This window comes from Taudactylus pleione, unplaced genomic scaffold, assembly GCF_031769625.1.
Source record: "Taudactylus pleione unplaced genomic scaffold, aTauple2 ptg000830l, whole genome shotgun sequence".
NCBI classification, from domain to species: domain Eukaryota; kingdom Metazoa; phylum Chordata; class Amphibia; order Anura; family Myobatrachidae; genus Taudactylus; species Taudactylus pleione.
In genome coordinates, this window is record NW_028285232.1 from 960,107 (window position 1) to 980,558 (window position 20,452).

Here is a 20,452-nt window from a genome sequence, read left to right on the forward strand (position 1 = left end):
ATAATACTAATGTTACAGAGGGTTACACAGTCCTACAAAGATATGTGATGGCAATGATAATACTGATTTTAGAGAGTGTTACACACTCCTAAAAGGTATATAATGGCAATGATAATACTGATGTTACAGAGTGTTACCCAGTCCTACAAAGCAATGTAATGGCAATGATAATTCTGATATTAGAGAGGCTTACACAGTCCTACAAAGCTATGTAATGGCAATGATAATACTGATTTTACAGTGGGTTACACAGTCCTACAAAGCTATGTAATGGCAATGATAATATTGATTTTACAGTGGGTTACACAGTCCTACAAAGCTATGTAATGGCAATGATAATACTGATGTTACAGAGGGTTACACAGTCCTACAAAGCTATGTGATGGCAATGATAACACTGATGTTACAGAGGGTTACACAGTCCTACAAAGCTATGTGATGGCAATGATAATACTGATGTTACAGTGGGTTACACAGTCCTATAAAGCTATGTGATGGGAATGATAATACTGATGTTACATTGGTTTACACAGTCCTACAAAGCTATGTAATGACAATGATAATACTCCTACAAAGCTATGTGATGGCAATGATAATTTTGATGTTACAGAGGGTTACACAGTCCTACATAGCTATGTGATGGCAATGATAAAACTGATGTTACAGTGGGTTACAATGTCCTACAAAGCTATGTGATGGCAATGATATTACTTATGTTACAGTGTGTTACACAGTACTACAAAGCTATGTGATGGCAATGATAATACTGATGTTACAGTGTGTTACACAGTCCTACAAAGCTATGTGATGGCAATGATAATACTGATGTTACAGATGGTTACACAGTCCTACACAGCTATGTAATGGCAATGATATTACTGCTGTTACAGTGGGTTACACAGTCCTACAAAGCTATGTGATGGCAATGATAATACTGATGTTACAGTGGGTTACACAGTCCTATAAAGCTATGTGATGGGAATGATAATACTGATGTTACAGTGGTTTACACAGTCCTACAAAGCTATGTAATGACAATGATAATACTCCTACAAAGCTATGTGATGGCAATGATAATTTTGATATTACAGAGGGTTACACAGTCCTACATAGCTATGTGATGGCAATGATAATACTGATGTTACAGATGGTTACACAGTCCTACAAAGCTATGTAATGGCAATGATATTACTGCTGTTACAGTGGGTTACACAGTCCTACAAAGCTATGTAATGGCAATGATAATACTGATGTTACAGAATGTTACACAGTCCTACAAAACTATGTGATGGCAATGATAATACTGATGTTACAGTGTGTTACACAGTACTACAAAGCTATGCAATGGCAATGATAACACTGATGTTACAGTGTGTTACACAGTCCTACAAAGCTATGTGATGGCAATGATAATACTGATGTTACAGTGGGTCACACAGTCCTACAAAGCTATGTAATGGCAATGATAATACTGATGTTACAGAGGGTTACACAGTCCTACAAAGCTATGTGATGGCAATGATAATACTGATGTTACAGTGTGTTACACAGTCCTACAAAGCTATGTAATGGCAATGATAATCCTGATGTTACAGTGTGTTACACAGTCCTACAAAGCTATGTGATGGCAATGATAATATTGATGTTACAGTGGGTTACACAGTCCTACAAAGCTATGAGATGGCAATGATAATACTGATGTTACAGTGGGTTACACAGTCCTACAAAGCTTTGTGATGGCAATGATAACACTGATGTTACAGAGGGTTACACATTCCTACAAAGCTATGGAATGGCAATGATAATACCGATGTTACAGTGGGTTACAAAGTCCTACAAAGCTTTGTGATGGCAATGATAATACTGATGTTACAGAGGTTTACACAGTCCTACAAAGCTATGTAATGGCAATGATAATACTGATGTTACAGTGGGTTACACAGTCCTACAAAGCTATGTAATGGCAATGATAACACTGATGTTACAGTGGGTTACACAGTCCTACAAAGCTAAGTTATGGCAATGATAACACTGATGTTACAGTGGGTTACACAGTCCTACAAAGCTATGTAATGACAATGATAATACTGATTTTAGAGAGTGTTACACAGTCCTAAAAAGGTATATAATGGCAATGATAATACTGATGTTACAGAGGGTTACACAGTCCTACAAAGCTATGTGATGGCAATGATAATACTGATGTTACCGTGGCTTACACAGTCCTACAAAGCTATGTAATGGCAATGATAATACTAATGTTACAGAGGGTTACACAGTCCTACAAAGATATGTGATGGCAATGATAATACTGATTTTAGAGAGTGTTACACACTCCTAAAAAGGTATATAATGGCAATGATAATACTGATGTTACAGAGTGTTACCCAGTCCTACAAAGCAATGTAATGGCAATGATAATTCTGATATTAGAGAGGCTTACACAGTCCTACAAAGCTATGTAATGGCAATGATAATACTGATTTTACAGTGGGTTACACAGTCCTCCGAAGCTATGTAATGGCAATGATAATATTGATTTTACAGTGGGTTACACAGTCCTACAAAGCTATGTAATGGCAATGATAATACTGATGTTACAGAGGGTTACACAGTCCTACAAAGCTATGTGATGGCAATGATAACACTGATGTTACAGAGGGTTACACAGTCCTACAAAGCTATGTGATGGCAATGATAATACTGATGTTACAGTCGGTTACACAGTCCTATAAAGCTATGTGATGGGAATGATAATACTGATGTTACATTGGTTTACACAGTCCTACAAAGCTATGTAATGACAATGATAATACTCCTACAAAGCTATGTGATGGCAATGATAATTTTGATGTTACAGAGGGTTACACAGTCCTACATAGCTATGTGATGGCAATGATAATACTGATGTTACAGTGGGTTACAATGTCCTACAAAGCTATGTGATGGCAATGATATTACTTATGTTACAGTGTGTTACACAGTACTACAAAGCTATGTGATGGCAATGATAATACTGATGTTACAGTGTGTTACACAGTCCTACAAAGCTATGTGATGGCAATGATAATACTGATGTTACAGATGGTTACACAGTCCTACAAAGCTATGTGATGGCAATGATAATATTTATGTTACAGTGTGTTGCACAGTCCGAGAAAGCTATGTAATGGCAATGATAATACTGATGTTATAGAGGGTTACACAGTCCTACAAAGCTATGTAATGGCAATGATAATACTAATGTTACAGTGTGTTACACAGTCCTACAAAGCTATGTGATGGCAATGATAATACTGATGTTACAGTGTATTACACAGTCCGACAAAGCTATGTGATGGCAATGATAATACTGATGTTACAGTGTGTTACACAGTCCTACAAAGCTATGTGATGGCAATGATAATACTGATGTTACAGTGTGTTACACAGTCCTACAAAGCTATGTGATGGCAATGATAATACTGATGTTACAGTGGGTTACACAGTCCTACAAAGCTTTGTGATGGCAATGATAACACTGATGTTACAGAGGGTTACACATTCCTACAAAGCTATGGAATGGTAATGATAATACTGATGTTACAGTGGGTTACAAAGTCCTACAAAGCTTTGAGATGGCAATGATAATACTGATGTTACAGAGGTTTACACAGTCCTACAAAGCTATGTAATGGCAATGATAATACTGATGTTACAGTGGGTTACACAGTCCTACAAAGCTATGTAATGTCAATGATAACACTGATGTTACAGTGGGTTACACAGTCCTACAAAGCTATGTTATGGCAATGATAACACTGATGTTACAGTGGGTTACACAGTCCTACAAAGCTATGTAATGGCAATGATAATACTAATGTTACAGATGGTTACACAGTCCTACAAAGATATGTGATGGCAATGATAATACTGATTTTAGAGAGTGTTACACACTCCTAAAAAGGTATATAATGGCAATGATAATACTGATGTTACAGAGTGTTACCCAGTCCTACAAAGCAATGTAATGGCAATGATAATTCTGATATTAGAGAGGCTTACACAGTCCTACAAAGCTATGTAATGGCAATGATAATACTGATTTTACAGTGGGTTACACAGTCCTACAAAGCTATGTAATGGCAATGATAATATTGATTTTACAGTGGGTTACACAGTCCTACAAAGCTATGTCATGGCAATGATAATACTGATGTTACAGAGGGTTACACAGTCCTACAAAGCTATGTGATGGCAATGATAATACTGATGTTACAGTGGGTTACACAGTCCTATAAAGCTATGTGATGGGAATGATAATACTGATGTTACAGTGGTTTACACAGTCCTACAAAGCTATGTAATGACAATGATAATACTCCTACAAAGCTATGTGATGGCAATGATAATTTTGATGTTACAGAGGGTTACACAGTCCTACATAGCTATGTGATGGCAATGATAATACTGATGTTACAGTGTGTTACACAGTCCTACATAGCTATGTGATGGCAATGATAATACTTATGTTACAGTGGGTTACAAAGTCCTACAAAGCTATGTGATGGCAATGATATTACTTATGTTACAGTGTGTTACACAGTACTACAAAGCTATGTGATGGCAATGATAATACTGATGTTACAGATGGTTACACAGTCCTACAAAGCTATGTAATGGCAATGATATTACTGCTGTTACAGTGGGTTACACAGTCCTACAAAGCTATGTAATGGCAATGATAATACTGATGTTACAGAATGTTACACAGTCCTACAAAACTATGTGATGGCAATGATAATACTGATGTTACAGTGTGTTACACAGTACTACAAAGCTATGCAATGGCAATGATAACACTGATGTTACAGTGTGTTACACAGTCCTACAAAGCTATGTGATGGCAATGATAATACTGATGTTACAGTGGGTCACACAGTCCTACAAAGCTATGTAATGGCAATGATAATACTGATGTTACAGAGGGTTACACAGTCCTACAAAGCTATGTAATGGCAATGATAATCCTGATGTTACAGAGGGTTACACATTCCTACAAAGCTATGGAATGGCAATGATAATACTGATGTTACAGTGGGTTACAAAGTCCTACAAAGCTTTGTGATGGCAATGATAATACTGATGTTACATAGGTTTACACAGTCCTACAAAGCTAAGTTATGGCAATGGTAACACTGATGTTACAGTGGGTTACACAGTCCTACAAAGCTATGTAATGGCAATGATAATACTGATTTTAGAGAGTGTTACACAGTCCTAAAAAGGTATATAATGGCAATGATAATACTGATGTTACAGAGGGTTACACAGTCCTACAAAGCTATGTGATGGCAATGATAATACTGATGTTACCGTGGCTTACACAGTCCTACAAAGCTATGTAATGGCAATGATAATACTAATGTTACAGAGGGTTACACAGTCCTACAAAGATATAAGATGGCAATGATAATACTGATTTTAGAGAGTGTTACACACTCCTAAAAGGTATATAATGGCAATGATAATACTGATGTTACAGAGTGTTACCCAGTCCTACAAAGCAATGTAATGGCAATGATAATTCTGATATTAGAGAGGCTTACACAGTCCTACAAAGCTATGTAATGGCAATGATAATACTGATTTTACAGTGGGTTACACAGTCCTACAAAGCTATGTAATGGCAATGATAATATTGATTTTACAGTGGGTTACACAGTCCTACAAAGCTATGTAATGGCAATGATAATACTGATGTTACAGAGGGTTACACAGTCCTACAAAGCTATGTGATGGCAATGATAACACTGATGTTACAGAGGGTTACACAGTCCTACAAAGCTATGTGATGGCAATGATAATACTGATGTTACAGTGGGTTACACAGTCCTATAAAGCTATGTGATGGGAATGATAATACTGATGTTACATTGGTTTACACAGTCCTACAAAGCTATGTAATGACAATGATAATACTCCTACAAAGCTATGTGATGGCAATGATAATTTTGATGTTACAGAGGGTTACACAGTCCTACATAGCTATGTGATGGCAATGATAAAACTGATGTTACAGTGGGTTACAATGTCCTACAAAGCTATGTGATGGCAATGATATTACTTATGTTACAGTGTGTTACACAGTACTACAAAGCTATGTGATGGCAATGATAATACTGATGTTACAGTGTGTTACACAGTCCTACAAAGCTATGTGATGGCAATGATAATACTGATGTTACAGAATGTTACACAGTCCTACAAAGCTATGTGATGGCAATGATAATACTGATGTTACAGATGGTTACACAGTCCTACACAGCTATGTAATGGCAATGATATTACTGCTGTTACAGTGGGTTACACAGTCCTACAAAGCTATGTGATGGCAATGATAATACTGATGTTACAGTGGGTTACACAGTCCTATAAAGCTATGTGATGGGAATGATAATACTGATGTTACAGTGGTTTACACAGTCCTACAAAGCTATGTAATGACAATGATAATACTCCTACAAAGCTATGTGATGGCAATGATAATTTTGATGTTACAGAGGGTTACACAGTCCTACATAGCTATGTGATGGCAATGATAATACTGATGTTACAGATGGTTACACAGTCCTACAAAGCTATGTAATGGCAATGATATTACGGCTGTTACAGTGGGTTACACAGTCCTACAAAGCTATGTAATGGCAATGATAATACTGATGTTACAGAATGTTACACAGTCCTACAAAACTATGTGATGGCAATGATAATACTGATGTTACAGTGTGTTACACAGTACTACAAAGCTATGCAATGGCAATGATAACACTGATGTTACAGTGTGTTACACAGTCCTACAAAGCTATGTGATGGCAATGATAATACTGATGTTACAGTGGGTCACACAGTCCTACAAAGCTATGTAATGGCAATGATAATACTGATGTTACAGAGGATTACACAGTCCTACAAAGCTATGTGATGGCAATGATAATACTGATGTTACAGTGTGTTACACAGTCCTACAAAGCTATGTAATGGCAATGATAATCCTGATGTTACAGTGTGTTACACAGTCCTGCAAAGCTATGTGATGGCAATGATAATATTGATGTTACAGTGGGTTACACAGTCCTACAAAGCTTTGTGATAGCAATGATAATACTGATGTTACAGAGGTTTACACAATCCTACAAAGCTATGTAATGGCATTGATAATACTGATGTTACAGTGGGTTACACTGTCCTACAAAGCTATGTAATGGCAATGATAACACTGATGTTACAGTGGGTTACACAGTCCTACAAAGCTATGTTATGGCAATGATAACACTGATGTTACAGTGGGTTACAAAGTCCTACAAAGCTATGTAATGGCAATGATAATACTGATTTTAGAGAGTGTTACACAGTCCTAAAAAGGTATATAATGGCAATGATAATACTGATGTTACAGAGGGTTACACAGTCCTACAAAGCTATAGGATGGCAATGATAATACTGATGTTACCGTGGGTTACACAGTCCTACAAAGCTATGTAATGGCAATGATAATACTAATGTTACAGAGGGTTACACAGTCCTACAAAGATATGTGATGGCAATGATAATACAGATTTTAGAGAGTGTTACACAGTCCTAAAAAGGTATGTAATGGCAATGATAATACTGATGTTACAGTGTGTTACACAGTCCTACAAAGCTATGTAATGGCAATGATAATACTGATGTTACAGTGTGTTACACCGTCCAACAAAGCTAATTAATGGCAATGATAATACTGATGTTACAGAGGTTTACACAGTCCTTCAAAGCTATGTGATGGCAATGATAATACTGATGTTACAGAGGGTTACACAGTCCTACAAAGCTATGTGATGGAAATGATAATAACGATGTTACAGTGGGATACGCAGTTCTACAAAGCTATGTAATGGCAATGATAATACTGATGTTACAGTGTGTTACACAGTCCTACAAAGCTATGTGATGGCAATGATAATACTGATGTTACAGTGTGTTACACAGTCCTACAAAGCCATGTGATGGCAATGATAATACTGATGTTACAGTGGGTTACACAGTCCTACAAAGCTATGTGATAGCAATGATAATACTGATGTTACAGTGTGTTGCACAGTCCTATAAAGCTATGTGATGGCAATGATAATACTGATGTTACAGTGTGTTACACAGTCCTACAAAGCTATGTAATGGCAATGATAATACTGATGTTACAGTGGGTTACACAGTCCTACAAAGCTATGTGATGGCAATGATAATACTGATGTTACAGTGTGTTACACCGTCGAACAAAGCTATGTAATGGCAATGATAATACTGATGTTACAGAGGTTTACACAGTCCTACAAAGCTATGTGATGGCAATGATAACACTGATGTTACAGAGGATTATGCAGTCCTACAAAGCTATGTAATGGGAATGATAATATTGATGTTACAGAGGGTTACACAGTCCTACAAAGCTATGTGATGGCAATGATAATACCGATGTTACAGAGGATTACGCAGTCCTACAAATCTATGTGATGGCAATGATAACACTGATGTTACAGTGGGTTACACAGTCCTACAAAGCTATGTGATGGCAATGATAATACCGATGTTACAGTGTGTTGCACAGTCCTACAAGGCTATGTAATGGCAATGATAATATTAATGTTACTGTGTGTTACACAGTCCTACAAAGCTATGTGATGGCAATGATAATACTGATGTTACAGTGTGTTACACAGTCCTACAAAGGCATGTTATGGCAATGATAATACTGATGCTACAGTGGGTTACACAGTCCTACAAAGCTATGTGATGGCAATGATAATATTGATGTCATAGTGGGTTACACAGTCCTACAAAGCTATGTGATGGCAATGATAATACTGATGTTACAGTATGTTACACAGTTCTACAAAGCTATGTGATAGCAATGATAATACTGATGTTACAGAGGGTTACACAGTCCTACAAAGCTATGTGATGGCAATGATAATACTGATGTTACAGTGGGTTACACAGTCCTACAAAGCTATGTAATGGCAATGATAATACTGATGTTACAGTGTGTTGCACAGTCCTACAAAGCTATGTGATGGCAATGATAATACTGATGTTACAGTATGTTACACAGTTCTACAAAGCTATGTGATAGCAATGATAATACTGATGTTACAGTGTGTTGCACAGTCCTAGAAAGCTATGTAATGGCAATGATAATACTGATGTTACAGTGGGTTACACAGTCCTACCAAGCTATGTGATGGCAATGATAATATTTATGTTACAGTGTGTTGCACAGTCCGAGAAAGCTATGTAATGGCAATGATAATACTGATGTTATAGAGGGTTACACAGTCCTACAAAGCTATGTAATGGCAATGATAATACTAATGTTACAGTGTGTTACACAGTCCTACAAAGCTATGTGATGGCAATGATAATACTGATGTTACAGTGTATTACACAGTCCTACAAAGCTATGTGATGGCAATGATAATACTGATGTTACAGTGTGTTACACAGTCCTACAAAGCTATGTGATGGCAATGATAATACTGATGTTACAGTGTGTTACACAGTCCTACAAAGCTATGTGATGGCAATGATAATACTGATGTTACAGTGGGTTACACAGTCCTACAAAGCTTTGTGATGGCAATGATAACACTGATGTTACAGAGGGTTACACATTCCTACAAAGCTATGGAATGGCAATGATAATACTGATGTTACAGTGGGTTACAAAGTCCTACAAAGCTTTGAGATGGCAATGATAATACTGATGTTACAGAGGTTTACACAGTCCTACAAAGCTATGTAATGGCAATGATAATACTGATGTTACAGTGGGTTACACAGTCCTACAAAGCTATGTAATGTCAATGATAACACTGATGTTACAGTGGGTTACACAGTCCTACAAAGCTATGTTATGGCAATGATAACACTGATGTTACAGTGGGTTACACAGTCCTACAAAGCTATGTAATGGCAATGATAATACTAATGTTACAGATGGTTACACAGTCCTACAAAGATATGTGATGGCAATGATAATACTGATTTTAGAGAGTGTTACACACTCCTAAAAAGGTATATAATGGCAATGATAATACTGATGTTACAGAGTGTTACCCAGTCCTACAAAGCAATGTAATGGCAATGATAATTCTGATATTAGAGAGGCTTACACAGTCCTACAAAGCTATGTAATGGCAATGATAATACTGATTTTACAGTGGGTTACACAGTCCTACAAAGCTATGTAATGGCAATGATAATATTGATTTTACAGTGGCTTACACAGTCCTACAAAGCTATGTCATGGCAATGATAATACTGATGTTACAGAGGGTTACACAGTCCTACAAAGCTATGTGATGGCAATGATAATACTGATGTTACAGTGGGTTACACAGTCCTATAAAGCTATGTGATGGGAATGATAATACTGATGTTACAGTGGTTTACACAGTCCTACAAAGCTATGTAATGACAATGATAATACTCCTACAAAGCTATGTGATGGCAATGATAATTTTGATGTTACAGAGGGTTACACAGTCCTACATAGCTATGTGATGGCAATGATAATACTTATGTTACAGTGGGTTACAAAGTCCTACAAAGCTATGTGATGGCAATGATATTACTTATGTTACAGTGTGTTACACAGTACTACAAAGCTATGTGATGGCAATGATAATACTGATGTTACAGATGGTTACACAGTCCTACAAAGCTATGTAATGGCAATGATAATACTGATGTTACAGAATGTTACACAGTCCTACAAAACTATGTGATGGCAATGATAATACTTATGTTACAGTGTGTTACACAGTACTACAAAGCTATGCAATGGCAATGATAACACTGATGTTACAGTGTGTTACACAGTCCTACAAAGCTATGTGATGGCAATGATAATACTGATGTTACAGTGGGTCACACAGTCCTACAAAGCTATGTAATGGCAATGATAATACTGATGTTACAGAGGGTTACACAGTCCTACAAAGCTATGTGATGGCAATGATAATACTGATGTTACAGTGTGTTACACAGTCCTACAAAGCTATGTAATGGCAATGATAATCCTGATGTTACAGTGTGTTACACAGTCCTACAAAGCTATGTGATGGCAATGATAATATTGATGTTACAGTGGGTTACACAGTCCTACAAAGCTATGAGATGGCAATGATAATACTGATGTTACAGTGGGTTACACATTCCTACAAAGCTATGGAATGGCAATGATAATACTGATGTTACAGTGGGTTACAAAGTCCTACAAAGCTTTGTGATGGCAATGATAATACTGATGTTACAGAGGTTTACACAGTCCTACAAAGCTAAGTTATGGCAATGGTAACACTGATGTTACAGTGGGTTACACAGTCCTACAAAGCTATGTAATGGCAATGATAATACTGATTTTAGAGAGTGTTACACAGTCCTAAAAAGGTATATAATGGCAATGATAATACTGATGTTACAGAGGGTTACACAGTCCTACAAAGCTATGTGATGGCAATGATAATACTGATGTTACCGTGGCTTACACAGTCCTACAAAGCTATGTAATGGCAATGATAATACTAATGTTACAGAGGGTTACACAGTCCTACAAAGATATGTGATGGCAATGATAATACTGATTTTAGAGAGTGTTACACACTCCTAAAAGGTATATAATGGCAATGATAATACTGATGTTACAGAGTGTTACCCAGTCCTACAAAGCAATGTAATGGCAATGATAATTCTGATATTAGAGAGGCTTACACAGTCCTACAAAGCTATGTAATGGCAATGATAATACTGATTTTACAGTGGGTTACACAGTCCTACAAAGCTATGTAATGGCAATGATAATATTGATTTTACAGTGGGTTACACAGTCCTACAAAGCTATGTAATGGCAATGATAATACTGATGTTACAGAGGGTTACACAGTCCTACAAAGCTATGTGCTGGCAATGATAACACTGATGTTACAGAGGGTTACACAGTCCTACAAAGCTATGTGATGGCAATGATAATACTGATGTTACAGTGGGTTACACAGTCCTATAAAGCTATGTGATGGGAATGATAATACTGATGTTACATTGGTTTACACAGTCCTACAAAGCTATGTAATGACAATGATAATACTCCTACAAAGCTATGTGATGGCAATGATAATTTTGATGTTACAGAGGGTTACACAGTCCTACATAGCTATGTGATGGCAATGATAAAACTGATGTTACAGTGGGTTACAATGTCCTACAAAGCTATGTGATGGCAATGATATTACTTATGTTACAGTGTGTTACACAGTACTACAAAGCTATGTGATGGCAATGATAATACTGATGTTACAGTGTGTTACACAGTCCTACAAAGCTATGTGATGGCAATGATAATACTGATGTTACAGATGGTTACACAGTCCTACACAGCTATGTAATGGCAATGATATTACTGCTGTTACAGTGGGTTACACAGTCCTACAAAGCTATGTGATGGCAATGATAATACTGATGTTACAGTGGGTTACACAGTCCTATAAAGCTATGTGATGGGAATGATAATACTGATGTTACAGTGGTTTACACAGTCCTACAAAGCTATGTAATGACAATGATAATACTCCTACAAAGCTATGTGATGGCAATGATAATTTTGATATTACAGAGGGTTACACAGTCCTACATAGCTATGTGATGGCAATGATAATACTGATGTTACAGATGGTTACACAGTCCTACAAAGCTATGTAATGGCAATGATATTACTGCTGTTACAGTGGGTTACACAGTCCTACAAAGCTATGTAATGGCAATGATAATACTGATGTTACAGAATGTTACACAGTCCTACAAAACTATGTGATGGCAATGATAATACTGATGTTACAGTGTGTTACACAGTACTACAAAGCTATGCAATGGCAATGATAACACTGATGTTACAGTGTGTTACACAGTCCTACAAAGCTATGTGATGGCAATGATAATACTGATGTTACAGTGGGTCACACAGTCCTACAAAGCTATGTAATGGCAATGATAATACTGATGTTACAGAGGGTTACACAGTCCTACAAAGCTATGTGATGGCAATGATAATACTGATGTTACAGTGTGTTACACAGTCCTACAAAGCTATGTAATGGCAATGATAATCCTGATGTTACAGTGTGTTACACAGTCCTACAAAGCTATGTGATGGCAATGATAATATTGATGTTACAGTGGGTTACACAGTCCTACAAAGCTATGAGATGGCAATGATAATACTGATGTTACAGTGGGTTACACAGTCCTACAAAGCTTTGTGATGGCAATGATAACACTGATGTTACAGAGGGTTACACATTCCTACAAAGCTATGGAATGGCAATGATAATACCGATGTTACAGTGGGTTACAAAGTCCTACAAAGCTTTGTGATGGCAATGATAATACTGATGTTACAGAGGTTTACACAGTCCTACAAAGCTATGTAATGGCAATGATAATACTGATGTTACAGTGGGTTACACAGTCCTACAAAGCTATGTAATGGCAATGATAACACTGATGTTACAGTGGGTTACACAGTCCTACAAAGCTAAGTTATGGCAATGATAACACTGATGTTACAGTGGGTTACACAGTCCTACAAAGCTATGTAATGACAATGATAATACTGATTTTAGAGAGTGTTACACAGTCCTAAAAAGGTATATAATGGCAATGATAATACTGATGTTACAGAGGGTTACACAGTCCTACAAAGCTATGTGATGGCAATGATAATACTGATGTTACCGTGGCTTACACAGTCCTACAAAGCTATGTAATGGCAATGATAATACTAATGTTACAGAGGGTTACACAGTCCTACAAAGATATGTGATGGCAATGATAATACTGATTTTAGAGAGTGTTACACACTCCTAAAAAGGTATATAATGGCAATGATAATACTGATGTTACAGAGTGTTACCCAGTCCTACAAAGCAATGTAATGGCAATGATAATTCTGATATTAGAGAGGCTTACACAGTCCTACAAAGCTATGTAATGGCAATGATAATACTGATTTTACAGTGGGTTACACAGTCCTCCGAAGCTATGTAATGGCAATGATAATATTGATTTTACAGTGGGTTACACAGTCCTACAAAGCTATGTAATGGCAATGATAATACTGATGTTACAGAGGGTTACACAGTCCTACAAAGCTATGTGATGGCAATGATAACACTGATGTTACAGAGGGTTACACAGTCCTACAAAGCTATGTGATGGCAATGATAATACTGATGTTACAGTCGGTTACACAGTCCTATAAAGCTATGTGATGGGAATGATAATACTGATGTTACATTGGTTTACACAGTCCTACAAAGCTATGTAATGACAATGATAATACTCCTACAAAGCTATGTGATGGCAATGATAATTTTGATGTTACAGAGGGTTACACAGTCCTACATAGATATGTGATGGCAATGATAATACTGATGTTACAGTGGGTTACAATGTCCTACAAAGCTATGTGATGGCAATGATATTACTTATGTTACAGTGTGTTACACAGTACTACAAAGCTATGTGATGGCAATGATAATACTGATGTTACAGTGTGTTACACAGTCCTACAAAGCTATGTGATGGCAATGATAATACTGATGTTACAGATGGTTACACAGTCCTACAAAGCTATGTAATGGCAATGATATTACTGCTGTTACAGTGGGTTACACAGTCCTACAAAGCTATGTAATGGCAATGATAATACTGATGTTACAGAATGTTACACAGTCCTACAAAACTATGTGATGGCAATGATAATACTGATGTTACAGTGTGTTACACAGTACTACAAAGCTATGCAATGGCAATGATAACACTGATGTTACAGTGTGTTACACAGTCCTACAAAGCTATGTGATGGCAATGATAATACTGATGTTACAGTGTGTTACACAGTCCTACAAAGCTATGTAATGGCAATGATAATACTGATGTTACAGTGTGTTACACAGTCCTATAAAGCTATGTGATGGCAATGATAATATTGATGTTACAGTGGGTTACACAGTCCTACAAAGCTATGAGATGGCAATGATAATACTGATGTTACAGTGGGTTACACAGTCCTACAAAGCTATGTAATGGCAATGATAACACTGATGTTACAGTGGGTTACACAGTCCTACATGGGAAACATCACATCTATGTGCGATCTCCTCACCTTGGCCGCAATCTTGTCGGTGTCAGTATATTGTAGAGGGGTGATGTCACAGTTAGACTCTATCTTGGCAATGCCGTATGCAGACTGGAAGTGAGCGCTCAGACTCAGGGTGTACGGGATCTGCCCAATAGGCACCTGTGGGCGTGTGGCGGTTACACTCACATTGTGATCTGTACGGAGACAAATAACTGTCAGAGAGAAAAGGAAAGCCACAAAGATAACTAAGATATGTGCGATATGGCATAAAATGTCTGCCAGCAAAGTACCGGGGAACAGGTCAGTACATTGCGCAGCTTCGGGTACATTGACAAAAATAAGAGATATGGTAAGACCTTACCTTTGTTATCTCTATTTCTGCGAAGTCCATAGGGATCCACAGGAGACCTTGGGATATAGGTTGATGACATCAGTCGTGGAGCACCTCAATAGTTAAATTTGTGCTCCCAGGATGCACCGGGCTCTTCTCCTATACCTCACCCTCAGGCCATGGTACCTCAGTTTCATAATAAGCCAATGGCCAAAGGAGAAGAGAGAAGGAAGAAATTCTGGAACACTCAAGTATCACATACTCACATACAGAAGGAGATGGAAAACCGGTGACCAGAACACAGCCCGTCTGCAGCACAGGTGCGACAGGGTGGGAGTTCTTTGGATCCCTATGGACTTCGTAGAAATGGAGATAACAAAGGTAAGATCTTACCATATCTCTTATTTTCTACTGCAGGGTCCATAGGGCTCCCCAGAAGACCTTGGGGATGTCCCAAAGCAGTCTCCTTAAGGGTGGGATGCTCCTGTGCAGAAAGGAGAATCTGCCACCCGAAGGAAGTTTCCTGAGAGGCAAAGGTATTAAATGGATAATGCCTTAAGAATCTATGGACAGTAAACCACATGGCTGCCTTGCACAGCTGAACAGCAGGGGCGCCATGATGAGCTGCCCACGAAGGACCCACAGACTGAGTAGAATGAGCCATAACAGAGGATGGCACAGGAAGGCCCTTATGAAGGTAAGTCTCTGAAATTGCCAGGTGAATCCAGCCTGCCAAAGTCTGCTTAGTGGCAGGCCATCCTTTCTTTCGGAAACCAAAAATGACAAACAATGAGTCCGACTTCTGAAATGAGTTGGTACGGTCCACATAAGTTTGTAGAGCACGTACCACATCCAAAGAGGCCTCACCACCTGAAAGTTCTGGGGAGTTAAAAGCTGGTACTGCAATTTCCTCATTAATGTGGAAGCTGGATACCACCTTAGGTAGGAAACCAGGATGAGTATGAAGAACTGCGCTGTCCCTATGAAAAATCAGAAAGGGAGGGCGACATGAAAGAGCCCCCAAATCTGACACCCTTCTGGCCGAAGCAATGGCTAGAAGAAACATAGGCCCTCATTCAGAGCCATACGCTCTGAGCAGAGCGCACGCTCTGAATGAGGGCCGGGCTCCATTTTCATGGAGCGTCCTCCTGGATGCTCGTATAGCTGTGGGTCACCACCCACAGGCTATACGAGCGTGCTTTGTGATGGCCGCGATGGTCGAGACCATCGCGACCATCGAAATTGCGAGCCGGAGGCACGCCCCCGGCACGCCCACCAAAGGGGGCATGCTGTCAATCAACATTGACAGCACGCCCCCTTTGATCGGACACAACGAGCGAAGGACTTTCCTTCGCTCGTCGCGTCTGGCGCATGCGCACGACGGAGCTCCCTCCGTCGTGCACATGCTCAGTGCATAACATCAACCCACTTGCGAGCGGACAGCCGCTCGCGAGTGGGTCTGAATCAGGCCCATAGTTTTAATTGTGAGCCATTTTAAATCCACTGAGCCCAGTGGTTCAAATGGTGGTCCTTGTAGAGCCCTAAGGACCACAGTCAATTCCCAAGGAGCCTCTGGTGGGATAAAGGGAGGTTGGATGCGAAGCACACCTTGCATAAAGGTGTGCACATCCGGAAGAGTAGCAATCCTACGGTGAAACAGTACTGACAGGGCAGAAACCTGCACTTTCAGAGAAGCAAGGCGAAGACCGTGATCTAAGCCTGCCTGTAGGAATGCCAAGATCATGGATAATCCAAATGGCTGAGGATTATAACCTGTGGGTTGACATCATTCAAAGAAGGTGTGCCACACTCTGTGATAAATTCTCGCAGAAGCAGGCTTGCGAGCTCTGAGCATGGTGTTCACCACCGAGCTGGAAAACTCCTGAAACTCAAGATGGCAGTCTCAAGAGCCACGCCGTCAAAGACAGATGACTCAGGTCAGGGTAGAGGCAAGGACCTTGGGACAACAGGTCCGGACGTTGAGGCAACAGCATCAGAGTGTCTATTGATAGACTCCGAAGATCTGCGTACCAGTGACGTCTGGGCCACGTTGGAGCTACCAGCAGTAGCATACCTCCTTCTTGCTTGAACTTCCGAATCACCTGAGACAGAAGCGAGAATGGAGGAAATAGGTACGCAAACTGGAAGGTCCATTTGACCAACAGAGCGTCTACCAGCAGAGCCCCCACGTCTCTTGTTCTTGAGCAGTACCTTGGCAACTTGTTTGTGCCGAGATGCCATTAGATCTACTTCGGGAAGTCCCCACTTGCTCACCAGAAGCTGATATACTTCCTGGTGAAGTGACCATTCCCCTGGGTGTACATCGTGATGGCTTACGAAGTCCGCTTCCCAGTTCAGGACTCCTGGGATAAACACCACCGATATGGCTGGGACATTTTCCTCCGCCCAAGTCAGGATGCGGGACACCTCCATTAGTGCCGCTTGACTTCGAGTGCCTCCTTGGCGGTTTATGTAGGCCACTGTGGTGGCATTGTCTGACTGGACTTGCAAGGGTTTTCCATGAAGTATGAGCCTTGCTTGCTGAAGAGCCCTTAGAACCACCCTGAGATCCAAAATGTTTATTGAAAGCATGGACTCCTCTATTGTCCACCTTCCCTGGAAGAGGTGTGAACCCATCACTGCACTTCAACCTCGGAGACAGGCGTCCATTGTCAGAAGGACCCACTCCGGGATCCAAAAGGGGCGGCCCTTGGTAAGCTAACTTGTGTGGAGCCACCAAGTCAGAGACAGACGTACCTCCGGAGATAGTACCAATGTCTGGGTTCATATCTGGCATGGAGATCAGTCTCATCTGGAAAGGATCAGTGTCTGTAGAGGCCGGGAATGGAACTGGCCATACTCCACCATGTTGAAGGTCGACACCATGGAGCCCAGTAACTGCATTGCTGAGTGAATCGACACCCGGCGACTGTGCAGGCAACTGCGAAGCCCGCTGCTGCAGCGTGGTTATCTAGTCCCTGGTCAAGAAAATCCTCTGTTGAGAATCCAACAATGTCCCAAGATGTAGCATCCTCTGTGAGGGCGTCAGTGAGGACTTCTTCCAGTTGATCAACCAACCATGGCTTTGTAGCACTGTTATTGTCAGCTGTAGATGCTGAAGAAGTAATTCCGGAGACCTGGCTAGCAATAGTAGGTCATCCAGGTAGGGCAACAGACGGACCCCCTGCAGCCGCAGTTGGGCTGCCATCACTGCCATAAGTGCGGTGAATACCCTGGGTGCCGTGGACAGTTCAAATGGCAGGGTCTGAAACTGGAAGTGTTGTTGCAACACTGAGTACCTGAGGTACCTCTGGTGAGCCAAAGCTATCGGTACACGCAGGTAGGCATCCTGAATGTCCAGAGACATCATAAAATCCCCAGGTTCCATAGCCAGTATAATTGACCACAGGGTTTCCATTTTGAACCGAGGCACTCGGAGAAACTTGCTTAGGGACTTGAGGATAGACCTGTATGCACCATTCGGTTTTGGAACCAAAAAGAGAGTGGAATAATAACCCGTTCCCTTTGGGGAGTAGGTACTGGAACTATAACTCCCTGTAGGAGCATAGATCGTATAACTTTCTGCAGTTCCAATGCCTTTTCCTGATCCATTTGAATTCCCGTAGGGAAGAATTGAGGATGTCTGTATTGGAAGGAAAGGGCATACCCTTGAGAGACCACTTCCCTTACCCAAGTGTCTGTTGTGGTATGCCACCAACACTGGGCGAACTGAAGAAGTCGACCTCCCACCTTGGGGTCCCCCAAGGAGAGGCCTGCCCCGCCAGGCTGAGGGTTTAGCGTCGGGCTTGGCAGCTGGACGCCTCTACAGGCAAGGACGCTTCCAAGGCATTTGCCCAACATTCCATGGCCCTGGCCACCCAGCATATAGCCATAGCTGTCCTAGTGACCCCCCACCCCCCCCCAAGAGGGAATAAATGGACTTTAGGCACACCTAGTGAAGTGGGCAGAATGAGGAGAATACCAGCGGCGATCGTGGGTCTCCGTGTAGGGGGCGATTCTACATGGATCACGTCATTTGGCCCCGCCCCTATGCAAATTCTAGGCAATCGTGGCAATTTTACTGTGAGGGGACGGGGCTTAATTACGCAAATCGTCTGGCCCCGCCCCCATCGTCCCCCTCCTGCTTCTCTTACACGGGCTTCTCCCGGGAAGAGATTTACAAAGGTAGGCAATTCTGACATAATGAATGTATGTGTCAAACTCCTCAGCTCAACTTAGGCTCTGCTTTCACCACTGACCTGTGAAGTAATTGATCCCTCAGCAGCACTGTCACCGCAAGGGCTAGTGAAAGATAAAGTACAGGGATAGCTAAAATGGCTGACAGAGAAAAAGAGTTTTACAGTCAGACAGCGCTAGCAACAGACACATACAATGCCAGGAAAATCCTGCACTATACTGCACTATTATCAACTAACTAGACCTTAGGATATATTTAGTAAGGTGCGGGTTTTTAGAAGTGGTTTTGTTGCCCATAGCATCCAATCAGATTCTACTTAACATTTATCTAGCACCTTCTAGAAGGTAATAGCTAGAATCTGATTGGTTGCTATGGGCAACAAAACCACTTCTAAAAACCTGCACCTTAGTAAATATACCCCCTTGTGTCTAGTAGGAATAGTGCTACATACACCGACCTGCTTGGAGGAGGGGTATGTAAGGGGACCCAGGCTCCGCAGCTCCCTGGGAGCCGCCGGAGGGCTCACTGGGTGCTTGCCTGAGGGAGGAGAGCTGCCTGCAACCTCCAAACCGCTGTGGAGAGTCACGCAGTGCAGCGGGGGAGGGGCTGTGCCATACAGGGAACGCCCGCTCCCCTGGCGTGCTATTAACCCCTGGGATGCCACAACATCCATACATTGTGGCCCCCTATCCCTGGTGATCTAGTGACA

The 20,452-nt window shown here is 40.5% G+C and overlaps 1 pseudogene; it reads right to left on the minus strand.

Moving 5' to 3' along the window:
* Positions 1–20,452, minus strand: part of LOC148474561 (von Willebrand factor A domain-containing protein 5A-like) — a 562,647-nt pseudogene that overhangs the window by 513,145 nt on the left and 29,050 nt on the right.